The 12,159-nt window shown below is 38.7% G+C and overlaps 1 protein-coding gene across 1 annotated transcript in view; it reads right to left on the reverse strand.

Annotated features, from left to right (window-relative positions):
• RORA (RAR related orphan receptor A) overlaps positions 1 to 11,904 on the reverse strand; it is a 119,232-nt gene extending 107,328 nt beyond the window's left edge. Inside the window, exon 1 of the mRNA XM_009273988.2 lies at positions 11,878 to 11,904. The gene's annotated coding sequence lies outside the window, so the exon portion shown is untranslated. The remainder of the gene's footprint in view (positions 1 to 11,877) is intronic.
• Between the last annotated feature and the right edge of the window lie 255 nt (positions 11,905 to 12,159).

The raw sequence follows: 12,159 nt of genomic DNA on the forward strand, positions 1-12,159 counted from the left end.
GAAACCCCCCAAAAAAAAAAAAAAAAAAAAAGAGAGAGGAAATTGCTTTGAGGGTGTGCCTAGTATGTTGTTCAGCAAGTCACACTGCTACAACTCGCAACTGATAGTTTATGTTAACCTTAAACAAGAACCTATGATACACACAGGGGAAGCTAAGCCAGATAGCAAAAAGGTCTCACAACAGTCTTAGATTTTGCAGCAAAGTCATCATCCTCTTTGTCAAGGCTTCCTGTTTAATTTACTGCTTATATTTTTTACAATAACTCATCAAAGGTTCAGTTCTATTCCCATTCAAGTCAAGGATTTTACCATTAACAGCTGTAAGGTTAAGACAGGATGCTTCCTGAAGTCCCAGTTGCTATCCCTTAAAACTGTAACTTCTGTTTAGGTGAGATCTATTCCTTTGATAAAATGAACATTGAATCCAAAACCAGACAATACAGTAATTTAAGGAAAGGTGACTGCATTGGGGTTAAAGACCAAATCTAGGTTCTGCAACTATAGTGTCTTACAACAGCAAGAGATAAAGTAGCAAAGGATATTCACCTGGAATTTCAAAAGTATTCAGACTGGAGGATGTAATTTTGGTACTTACTGACTCCCTCTCTGTCTCTCTCTCTCTGTGTATAAAACATATTTAGAAAAAAGTTATTTCAATATTGTGATGCTTATTTCAGTGTGCTAATAAGCACATCTGTATATGCCAAATCATGCATAGTTTAACTATGCTTTCATAGTGCACATACAGTTGATTGAAAGGAAATCATTATGGCATTACAGAAAAATTGTGTTGTTTTGTTGTATCATGAAAACGCTATATTTCTTCTCCTGTTTTAAACTGAAACACAACTATTAAAATACAACAGGAAATTCAACTACTCCCCTATTCTAAAGTAACACCAGGCACTGTGTTTTCTGAGTCTTTCAGTTTAATGAAGAATTCTGCATAAGCAATTTGTATGTGAGCATAGTTTAGGTAAGCAGATGACCATCTTCCCACCCCTGTGCAAATTACAAACACAAATGCAGATGGCATTTATGTACTCTGAAACTCAAACCGAAGTATCTGTCACTACCTTTCGATCCATATAAAACCCAAGAATCACCTGTACTCCTACTTAACTATAACTCATATCTGGCAAGATTTCTGAAAAGCTGTCTGCACTGTTCTCCCTGCCTGCTCCCTCCCCACCCCCCTAATTAACCAATATACCTCAAAACTATTCAACTGTTATGAAGAAAGAAAAAGAAAGTTGAATTTTAAGAAGTCTGTATCCCAAATTCCATCAGGATTCTATTCAATTTTGGGCTAATCTGTTTCTGTTCCTACTTTTCAACCACAAATTTTAGTTCTTCAGACTGACCCACGCTGCCCTCTGAGGCTTTTCGTCTTTTTTAGGTGAGCATTAATTACTATACTTCATCATGTTAGGAGACTTAGGGGAGAAAAGTTCTGACCAGCAAAACTGCTTTTAAAATAAGAGCTTCACAAATATCATCATCATTTGGTCATAAGATTAAGAACAAGATATTCAGTACGAGTTACTGAATAGCTGATCTGCCATAAGGGGCTGCCTTATACGTTGTCTGCATGAAACTGTGCTCCCGGCTGGGGTCAACATTTAAATAATTCCAGGTTGATGTTCTCAGAGAAAGGCTGCAAAAACTTCCAGTATTTTTACAGTCCTAATAAGGTTAGCCATCAACATACATTAAAAAGCCCTTTTCAGTTTCAATAGTTGTTTCAGAATGGTGACTGCACAAGTCTAGCAATGCACTGTCAAATAAATGAGTCTATTAGGAATGATGGAATCAGTCCCTGGTTTCAAAATTCAGATAATAAAATGTGCTTTTTTTGGTTCAGATACCAACCTTGGAGAAGTCCATATGACTGAGCTTGCTTTAGAAACATTAGAATTCAGCCTTACTACAACAAAAATGCAATATTGTGTTATAAGAAACAATGTCATGAAGTGAAAAGAATATGAGCAGAAAGCTCTACGGACAGATTCTTCTTGATGTGTAAAAAAAGGTAGCAATGATACGTCCATGGGAATAAACCATCTACTTCGGGAAAACACCTTGACTTTTGATCTTTGAACAAATGGGCAACCAGGCCTAAAGATCATATTTTAATCCTAATTTTAATCCTAATCTAATCCCAACATTTTGCTGTATTTGGTAGCAATCCATTCACAGAGGCAAAGACTTACCTTTCTATGAAGACTGAGGTGACTTTAAGGAACTGTTCAAATTAAACTGACACAGTCTCCCACAAGTCTTGTTTAGTAAGTACAATTATCTCTTAGGAAACTATTGCAAAGGATGTAGTCAAAAGACTTCCTGGGTATTGGTATTTCTCTGTATGTATAGTTAGATCTGCCTAGACTCAGACTATTCAGGGCCAAAATACGCAACCCACATATTAAAGAAGAAAGTTGTGAGCAGTAACACTTCCTATTTGTTTTCACATTGTTTGCATTGAAGAATGTCCAGAATGCAAAAGCAGATTTGGAGAAGTCTCGTCTGTCAGTTTTCTGGTGCTCAAGCCACTCAAAAACTGAAAAAAAAAAAAAAATTTAATTTCATGACTTTGCCAAGAGTAACTGCTACTGCTCTCAGAGTTGGATTAAAGTCTTTGTGGAGAGTATCACATACTTTGGAGCTTACATTCAGCCCATAACACAGTTCTCTTCTGTAACCAATGACCATATCAAAATTGTGGATGGCTCTTCTTATCAAGCTGGAAACATTAACTTCATATAACAGCTGTGAGTTCTAAAGACAGGAGACTTTAAAAACAACAACAAAAGAATAGAATATGTTTTAAGGGCTGATCAAAGCATGTTTCAGCCAATAGGAATCCTTAAAGCAACTGCAACAGGATTCAGATCAGTCCTACGCTTTCTCTGTTAGACTGCTTTGCACAAGGCACAAGGGGTGTTCATGACTTAATTCAGTATTTCTAACATCAGACAAATGGCCTTAGGAGTTAACAGGTAGAAAAGAGAAGGGTACAAAAGGTGTAAGAACAACTTTCTAGGGAATTGTAAGGCAAGATTTGGGTATAAAAGAACACTGCAGACATTCCCAATGTATTTACTGCCTACATCCACAAACAGCTTAAATTTATTTTTGAGTCACATCCATAATCTCTTAATATCCATCAACCACACTGACAGAATTTAGGTGTCTAATGTCAGAAACCTCCTAATGCTCTCCCAACACCTCATCATTCTTAAAACATAGGCCTCCAAATCAGTTTTTAAACATGAAAGAGAATGTCTCTGGCCATCTTGTATGCTTCCACAGGACAGACCAGAAAAAGAAATGAAGTGTGAGCAGAACTGGAATTTACTGATTTGTAATCTCTATTAATATGTATTAGAGGCATGGAACCCCTACATAAAGACCTGCAAAATTTAAGACAGCTTCCTTTCTTCTGCCTTGTCTAATTGAGTTTGCTAGGTAGCCGTAATTTAGAAGTATCTGAACTATAATCCAACATACACACACACACACATTTTAATACTGGATGATTAACATTTTGCAAATGCTTTGCCAAAATTAATTTTCATCTGTTTGTAGTTTTTTTACCTTGCTACTTTGCTATAAAGGCACAGAAAAACCTATCTTAAGGTATTTACCAGAAAACTCACAGTAAAATAAGTCCAGAATTCATGGTTACAGCCAAAAATCCCATGTAGATAGAAGCTGCTCCATATACTCAGAACAGAACCAGAGAAGAGACCTGACATTAGCTTCAAGTGCAGCTAATAGACAGAGCTCCCCCTGGGACTTCCAGGGCAGTGCATTTAATTGCCTGTTCTATCAGCCTTAGAGAAAACGAAATGTTCCTTCCAACTGTGCCAAAGAGTTGGGGCCCAGGCAGAAGCCAAGCTTTTGAGTAGCTAATGGAAGATTAGAGGCACCAGATTTGTCTCACCTTTGACCAGTTATTCTGTGAGGGCATAAAACATGCATTAATAAGAAGTTCTCCCAACGCTTTACCCACAGCTGCTTCCACATGGCTAAAGGGCCAGTCTCTCTCACAAATATCAGAACTTTGACAGAGAAAATGTTTCACTGCTATAGACCTACCACGAAGAACCAGAGCATCCACAGATTTCCACCTATTTCCATGTCATGAAAGTCACACATTCACATGCAGCACTGTCACTCTGCATACACTTTCTCCCAAGCCAGCCAGAAACATTTTCTGATTTTAAAAATATTCCCTCCTCTCCTCATTATTGGACAATGTCTTCACCTTTGCCGCTGTACTCAATAACTTGGCCACCACAACAAGAAGGTAACATTCATTCTCTCTCAGGCAACAAACAAGTCACTGACATAGTGTTTTGTGTGGCAGGGAATAAAACTGATCGACTGATGGTGCTGGCACCCAAAACAAACTTTTTACAGGGATGGCTTCAAAGTGGAATTAAAGGTACAATTTCTAGCTGCTGATGAAGAGGCTTTCTTTGGCTCACAGGAAAAAAGAAAAAAAAAAAAAAATCAAGTGTAGCAGTAGTTCAGTAAAAGTTTTGAACAAGAGAAAAGCCCTAGATAGTTGTCTTCAGATTCTTCACCAGGGCAAACAGTGCTTCAAGGACAAGTAGGAAAGTAGCTGCTATTTGAGGCAACTTCATTATAAAATCATTTTTAATAAGCAATCTCAACAAAGAGAGGGAGTGCTCTTGCAGAGAAGCCCCCAAGGGATCTTAAGGCTGCCCAGTAAAGTTATTAGGAGGTTACACACAGGGGACCAAACAGCTATTTTATTGGCCTCAGGGGACAGGGTTTAGTTTTCACCTGTTCTCTTTAGGCCTTGGTGCTAACAGCAGATCCTGTTAACCATCAGTTTTCTGCAGGCTCCTATTTTGTGAGGGAAAAGTATCATTTACTTACTTTAGCCAGCACACAAAACACATGAGGTGAAGTAGACAGTACAATGCACAGTAGATGTACTAAGTAATTCTAAATCAGATAAGAAAAAAAAAAATCACAGTTATTTTCCCTTTAATGCAATTAAGCAAAACAACTAACAAACTTCAAGAAATCTTTAGCAGTGGCTATAAATATAATGTGGAAAGTAAAATCAGAGAAAAAGAGAAATCCAGGTCTTGGGTTCAATTAAGCTGCAAACCTTAATATGTTTGTAGATCCTTGGTGAACAACAGTTCTAGGATATTTGGACATCTCAGAAGCTGAAGAGCTGTCCTCCTGCCCCAAATCAGCCTCTTAGTTTCTAACAAGCGATATCCTTTTCTTAGCAACTGCTTAGAGCCAAAGATACGAAGGACATGATTTAGGAATGTATCTCTGCTCAAGATAGTATCAAGAGCGTGCCTATGCCTAAAGAATAAGACACTCCCTTTTTTGGCTAGTCGTGCTGCAGCAGCAATGAAGATACAGGACTCCAAGCTCCAGTCAAAGACTTAGGGGCTTCTCAGGATAATGGGTATCTATTGAGACACCTGAGCTTTGTCACTCCAGCTTCTGAGGTCTTGTTACATATAGTAGGCAGTATACAGTCAAGCTGATCTCCCTATGGTATAATCAAACCTTCCAGCTGCAGGGTAAACTTGAAACATGAATTGACCACTTAGCCTGAAGGTAAGTCTCGCTGAAGTACACAGAGTCAAGATACTTCTCTAGACCAACACCTACTACAAGATGAGTGTAGGAATAGTCCCAGAGCTTGATACGGGCGTGAGGGAAGGGGTTGGGATAGGTGCTTGGTGTGGGATCTCAGATAGCAGAAGGGATGGGTTTACTTCCACCCTTTGCCAACAAAGCTGCCAGCTCTTCATGCAAATGCTTTTATTTAGTGATAAAAATTAAAAGCACACAATCCCCACTTAATTTTCCAGCAGGAGCTCATGTCATTAAAATCAGTGCCTAGCTCTGGAAACATTTCTTATCTGCCAGAAATTAACTGAAAGGATAATTTCAGTATAAGCAAGGAATATTTCATCCAAAATTAAGGAATTCATACAGAGATGCCAACTAATATAACTTTTAAGAAAAATTACTCTAGAACAACTATTTTGGTAAATCACGAAAAGCAGAGAAGTCCCAAGTCTAAAATAAAGGGCAAATATCTCAGAGTTACAAAGGAGTCTTAATCTGTAGAGGGTTTTGGTATACATATTTTCTGTTAAATCTGGATATAACTTGGGTTATGAAAATACAAAATATACAGTGCTGAATGTGATACCCAAGTACACCTATTTGCATTACAAGCAAACACAGATAATAAAGGATGAACAAAATTAGTCCACGGATCACTAATGGTGGCTTTCTCACTGTTGCACCTACCACAATGCAATCTACAAAGCACAATCGCCAGACACTGTTTCTGCCAGTATCACACGATACCAGGCAGTGACACAGAATAAAGAAGCAAGTGTCAAAACCTGTGGTAGTTCAGGGTGTAGGTAACAACAAGTGGTAACATGCTGAAATGTGACAGTCCACACCAAACCTGTCCAGGTACTGAGAAGGTATAGCTGCCCTGGCCTAATTCTACCTCAGGAAGCAATGCAAAGTATTCTATACGTACACGCTTGAGATGAAGCTGAGCTTCTCAACAGCTTAACTGATCAGATTGCTGTGAACAGAGAATGCGGTGCACATTTTGAACACCATTTTGCAGCAGCCTTTAATATCTGACTCTCGAGTCAGAGATTTAGAAAAGAATAGTGGCAAAGTACCACAACTAAAAAGTTCCACTACCAATAAGGAAAATCCTTATCACAAAGGCATGAGAGAACAGACTGGGCTGGTAGGTCTTAATCTTAAATTTTCCTGAAAAGTGAGCTGGCCCAGGGTGCTGGTTTTGGCTGGGATAGAGTTAATTTTCTTCACAGTAGCTAGTATGGGGCTATGTTTTGGATTTATGCTGAACACAGTGTTGATAACACAGGGATGTTTTCATTACTGCTGAGCAGTGCTGACACAGAGTCAAGGCCTTTTCTGCCGGGACAGCTGACCCCAACTGACCCAAGGGAGATTCCACACCATGTGATGTCATGCTCAGCACATAAAGCTGGGGGAAGGAGGAGGAGGAAGGGGGTGATGTTGGGAGTGATGGCGTTTGTCTTCCCTAGTAACTGTTACGCATGATGGAGCCCTGCTTTCCTGGAGATGGCTGAACACCTGCCTGCCCATGGGAAGCGGTGAATGAATTCCTTGGTTTGCTTTGCTTGTGTGTGCGGCTTTTGCTTTACCTATTAAACTGTCTTTATCTCAACCCACGAGTCTTCTCAATTCCACTCTTCTGATTCTCTCCCCCATCCCACTGTGGGGGGAGTGAGCGAGCGGCTGGGAGACGCTTTGTTGCCAGCTGGGGTTAAACCACAACATCTAGGAACTGAGGTACTTGGCTACCCGTCACTGGGACTGCCCAAAGAAACATGCTGTTTCTCTTTAAATGGTGATTATTTAGTCTAAGTGCATGAAGTAGGCAGTGGTCAAACAGTTTTGGACTCAGCTCACAAAGGGCCATCATTCACACTGTGTTGACAGTGATCTGTAGGTGCGCTGTCACTGGAAAGTTAAACCCAATGAGCAGACCTTAGTTCAAAGTAGCACCTGGGTTAATCTAGTCCAGGTAAGAGCACCCCCACAGGTCCCTGCCTCTGCACTAACAAGTATGTGTCACTTGGAGCTAGGGCTCCTGATTCTTTTCTGCTGCAGAACAACTGACCAATGGATGGTAGGAGCTCTTGCATGGCTTTCTGGAGACATGGACAGAAAATTGTGTGAAAGGAAGGCTTGCAAAATCTATGCGTTTTTTTCTATCTTAAAAATGTCAGGTAAGCAAATAACTGGATGTACCTGGACCTCTATGCAGATATGAACTCCAGCTATGTAATCAAACTCCTTTGAAGCTTCTGACTGTGGTTCATTGCAATTCAAATAGCAAGAGAAAGAAGGTTCCACTACATTGCAGATTCATTACAATATTAGCCTTCTGGGTGCATCCGCAGGAAACCACCCCTTACTTTGATAGGCAGTCAAGTCAAATTCATTTAAGAAAGTCAGTGCCCAGGATATAAATATGATCTGGAGAAAAACAAGGTGATTTATTTGTGTGATAGTTCTCAGTCACAAGTGGTCTGGTAGAGGCCATCAAACTCACTACATGAAGTATGGAAAGATTTAGATTTAAGATGCCAGAAACGAAATACTACGCACTTCAGGACTGCGCATAAACCCAAGTCAGTAGGTATGAAATGCCAGGTCCTTTCCAGCCCCCTGTTCCCCAGAATTTCAGATCTTTATTATCACTGATACAATGACACCTGTCTGAATTTGCAGAAAGGCTGAAGCTGTGCATCAAAGTTACCATTCACTTTGAGTACTTTTCTATTCAGAGCATGAAACATGAGAGAAAGAGGGTTATATTACAAATATTAGTGCAAATTAAATGATCAGAAAAGAATCTAAGTGTCAGTCATATCTTTCTCAAGTCAAAAAAGAACAGAAACACCAGAAGTCCCACTCTGTAAGGAAGATGAGATAGGACTTGACCTCTGCCATCTGACTTAGCTAGACTAAAGGTTATGTAAGGCGATGGTTAACCTAACAAATTGCCATGTGAGCCCAAGAGAGAATAGCTCTACAGATAAAAAGACAGAAGGCATGAATTTTTACTTCAAAAGCCTGTTTAATCTACTGAGGGAAAAACTGCATTTTAGGGTGGACGAAATTTATTCCCTTAGTGCTGCCTCAAAGAGTATTACACTCCTTGTTTAAAAATGGCAGGTTTCGTAATGCTCAAACTCAGATAAAGAGAGGATGTGGAGAAGCAGCTAATGAAACGGAATACTTGGATAAAATCGGTTGTATCAAGAAGAGTGAAAATCTATCAGGTTTTATTTAGCTAGTTACATTATGAAAGACCTATATTTCTTCAGCATTATATTGCATATGTACGAATACTGAATTACCATTTGATTCAGAAATGACCTAAGCACCTGTCATCAGCACAGTAGTTCAATTTCAGCTGATAGAACACTTTTGTCACAGACTAATGCCAAGAAGGGTGTAAAATATACCCAAAATCTCAAACAAAAACAGGAAGAACTAAGTAGTGGAGACAGACCACCACCGATTTCAAAACCTGCACAGTTAAAATGGCTATTAGGATGAAGTCTGAAAAGGATTAATCTGATGTTTCAAATACATAATGTATCAAACTTTCTAGCATTATACTCCACTAATTAAGTCAAAAGGTCATTAGAAATAAGTGCTAGTTTACAGTCACTCAATACCCTCATATGCCATACGTTGTAAACTCAGAATAAGATGACTTCATCCATATTTCTAAACACTAGTGCAGACAACGTATATACACTTCACAAACTGTTTGTGAGAAAGTTTTTTGTAATTTCTTTGCAGAAATCCTACTCTATGTAACTTAATATAGATATGTTATACGTACTGATAGAGTGATAGGCAAACTCTAGATCAATTTGATAATCAAAAACTCTCTCCTTGTCATTTGTAGTTGTTAACAACTCAGATTTGAGTTGTAATTTTTTCATTTAGGTGTTTATATAAAACTATTTTTTTTCCAAGCCATTCCAAAACTGTGAATTTTGATGTCTGCTTCCTCTATTCAATAACAAAAAAAATTCTAGGCAATAAGGAAAAAAAAAAATGCTTATTGTGCGTGATGCCGAAATGCCAAAGATGCACAGTTTACATTAATTCCTGCTCTATGAAAATTTGTCGTAACAGGAATGAATTCTAAAAGAACTTCGACCAAAACTGAATGAAACCTCAATACATATTTGCTAGCAAACGTAGCCTGCATTTTCATCATGCCAATTACAGCATATTGCTCCTTCTATTTTTATCCTTTCTTAATGGGCAAGCTTATCTTCTCATTATTCAGGAAACTTTTTTGTTCATGCTTCAGCAATTGCATGACAACTGATTAACAAATTGGGGAACTACTCTTTGACAGTTCTCTTAGAATAGCACAAACAGAGTTCTCAACATAGAAGACGCTGGGACCCTAATTTCTGTCTTAACTAGATTAAAGGCCATATATGATGAACAGTAGCTAATCATCTAACACAGTCGATGAATACATCTTTTTTTCATCGTAGGCCTCAAACATAGCATCCACTGAGATATACATGGTGACAACACTTTATCAGTCTGGCATGGCTTAAGAGCATATTTCCTATGCTCTTTAGGTTTGTGGTTACTATTTAATCTTCCGTACAAAAAGTATCGAATATTGGAACTGGAGATGTGACTCTTCTAGCAGGTCAGTACATGGTGGCGCTGCTGTATACAAAATATATAGGGTGATTTCAGCTGATTTCCAGGTGGAGCGTTACAAACCACCATGTACAGTCATTAGCCTCTATACAAGAGAGGCCCAAGACTGAGCTAGCATAAATACCGAATTACTTACCACCTCTAGAGAGGGTGGTCGCTCCAGGCCAGGGTTGAGCTCATGGGCAAGGCTGTGCAAGGAAGCTGTCTGTACAATGCCTGGCCTGCGGATATACAGAGGACTTCAGTCTCCTGTACTGTCAATCTCAGTCAGCATGAGCTCAAATATTCACCAAAAATGTAAGGGTCAAATTCTGCCCTCAGATGCCTATCTGTAGTTCCCATTAAGTTCAATGGAAACCATATATGCATTCAGCCAAAGAGGATCTGACCCTAAGAATGCATTAAGCAGCAAGCCCACCTAAGCAGAGGAGGACCATCATGCTCTAAAAGTTTGTGACATTTAACATTTGCTTCAAAACTCATACAAATCAGCTTCTCATTTGAAATTCTTAAATCAAGCAACTGTATTTTGTAACTCTATACGGTGAGAATTCATAATCTCAAGTCAGATTTTTCATTACAGGAGTATTTCAAAACCAGGAATGAAATAAGAATTAAATTAATGTAGGACACTTTATGACACCACCTTAACCCTAGAAGCTGTGGTGAACATACTTCAAATGCATAACCCTGTTAAAATGCATATATCTTTGTAAATTTTGTGCAGCCTACCACCTGTTTTGTTAGAAGGCTTTCACGAGTCTAATAGCCTCAGCTTTAGCCTACTCCTGTTTCAGATTCTGGGCAAGTACAATTCCTGCACTACCAGATTTCCAAACCTCCACAGTATCCAAAGAATCTCAACATATCTCCTTCAGCTACAAATCGTAACATTTTTTTGGAATTGTGCTTTTAACTCACTGCAGAGTAGATAAGAGTTGATCCCCAATAATGATGTCTTTGAAGAAGATTCGGAATAAATGTATACATGTGTAAATGCATGCATCCACATCCATTTCCAAGGTTGCCATTTATGAGGACTGTTTGTTTATATGGTTGAGAGCAAAACAATAACCTCCTCATTTTCATCAAGAGCTCCTTAGGCACAAGCACAGGATGATTTACCTTACAGATTAATGCATAGGAAGGGACAGAAGACTTTCAATTAAATAATTTATTTTTATTTGAATCATACTACATATATAACAGACATATAAAAATATAACCATTCTCCTCACCTGTATTTTCTGGATACGTTACTTATCAGCTAGCTGTAAGGTATACATACCAGAATAAGGAATTCTGCCTTTCTTCACAACTTTCTTTTTCTGCCTTCTGACTTAACACATATGCGAATGCACACACACACATATACACACACACATGCACTGTATATTCATTTAGACGACATTTCAGGCAAGGACTGGAACTGCTTTAAAGCAGAAAACCCACCAGAATTTTTAAACCTGAGCCTTCTTAGACCAGACTGACACCTAATAGTCTGAGTGCCACAGCACAGCCTAACATGAATTCCATTTGTAAGAGAAAGCCAAATCAAAAGATATTACTTACATGTATGAGTCTTCTTTGTTACAGAAATACCTGTAGGGAAGAAATGATACCAATGTTAGCAAAGCGACCACTGAGTAAATTCTTTTGACATGTATTTCATCATTAAACTATTTTATTTCAGACATGCAGCGGCCACTATAAAAGAGGAATGAAAATTGCAATGATTTGTACGTTAGAGGTCGGAGGATCTCCCTTCTTTGCATGCAGACTTTAATGGTATTCTCTCCTTACACCACATCAAATAAACGTTTCAACATGTATTGCTTAAATTTTGTTCTTGGA

The sequence above is a fragment of the Aptenodytes forsteri genome, unplaced genomic scaffold (genome assembly GCF_000699145.1).
Source record: "Aptenodytes forsteri isolate BGI_AS27 unplaced genomic scaffold, ASM69914v1 Scaffold239, whole genome shotgun sequence".
In the NCBI taxonomy this organism is placed as follows: domain Eukaryota; kingdom Metazoa; phylum Chordata; class Aves; order Sphenisciformes; family Spheniscidae; genus Aptenodytes; species Aptenodytes forsteri.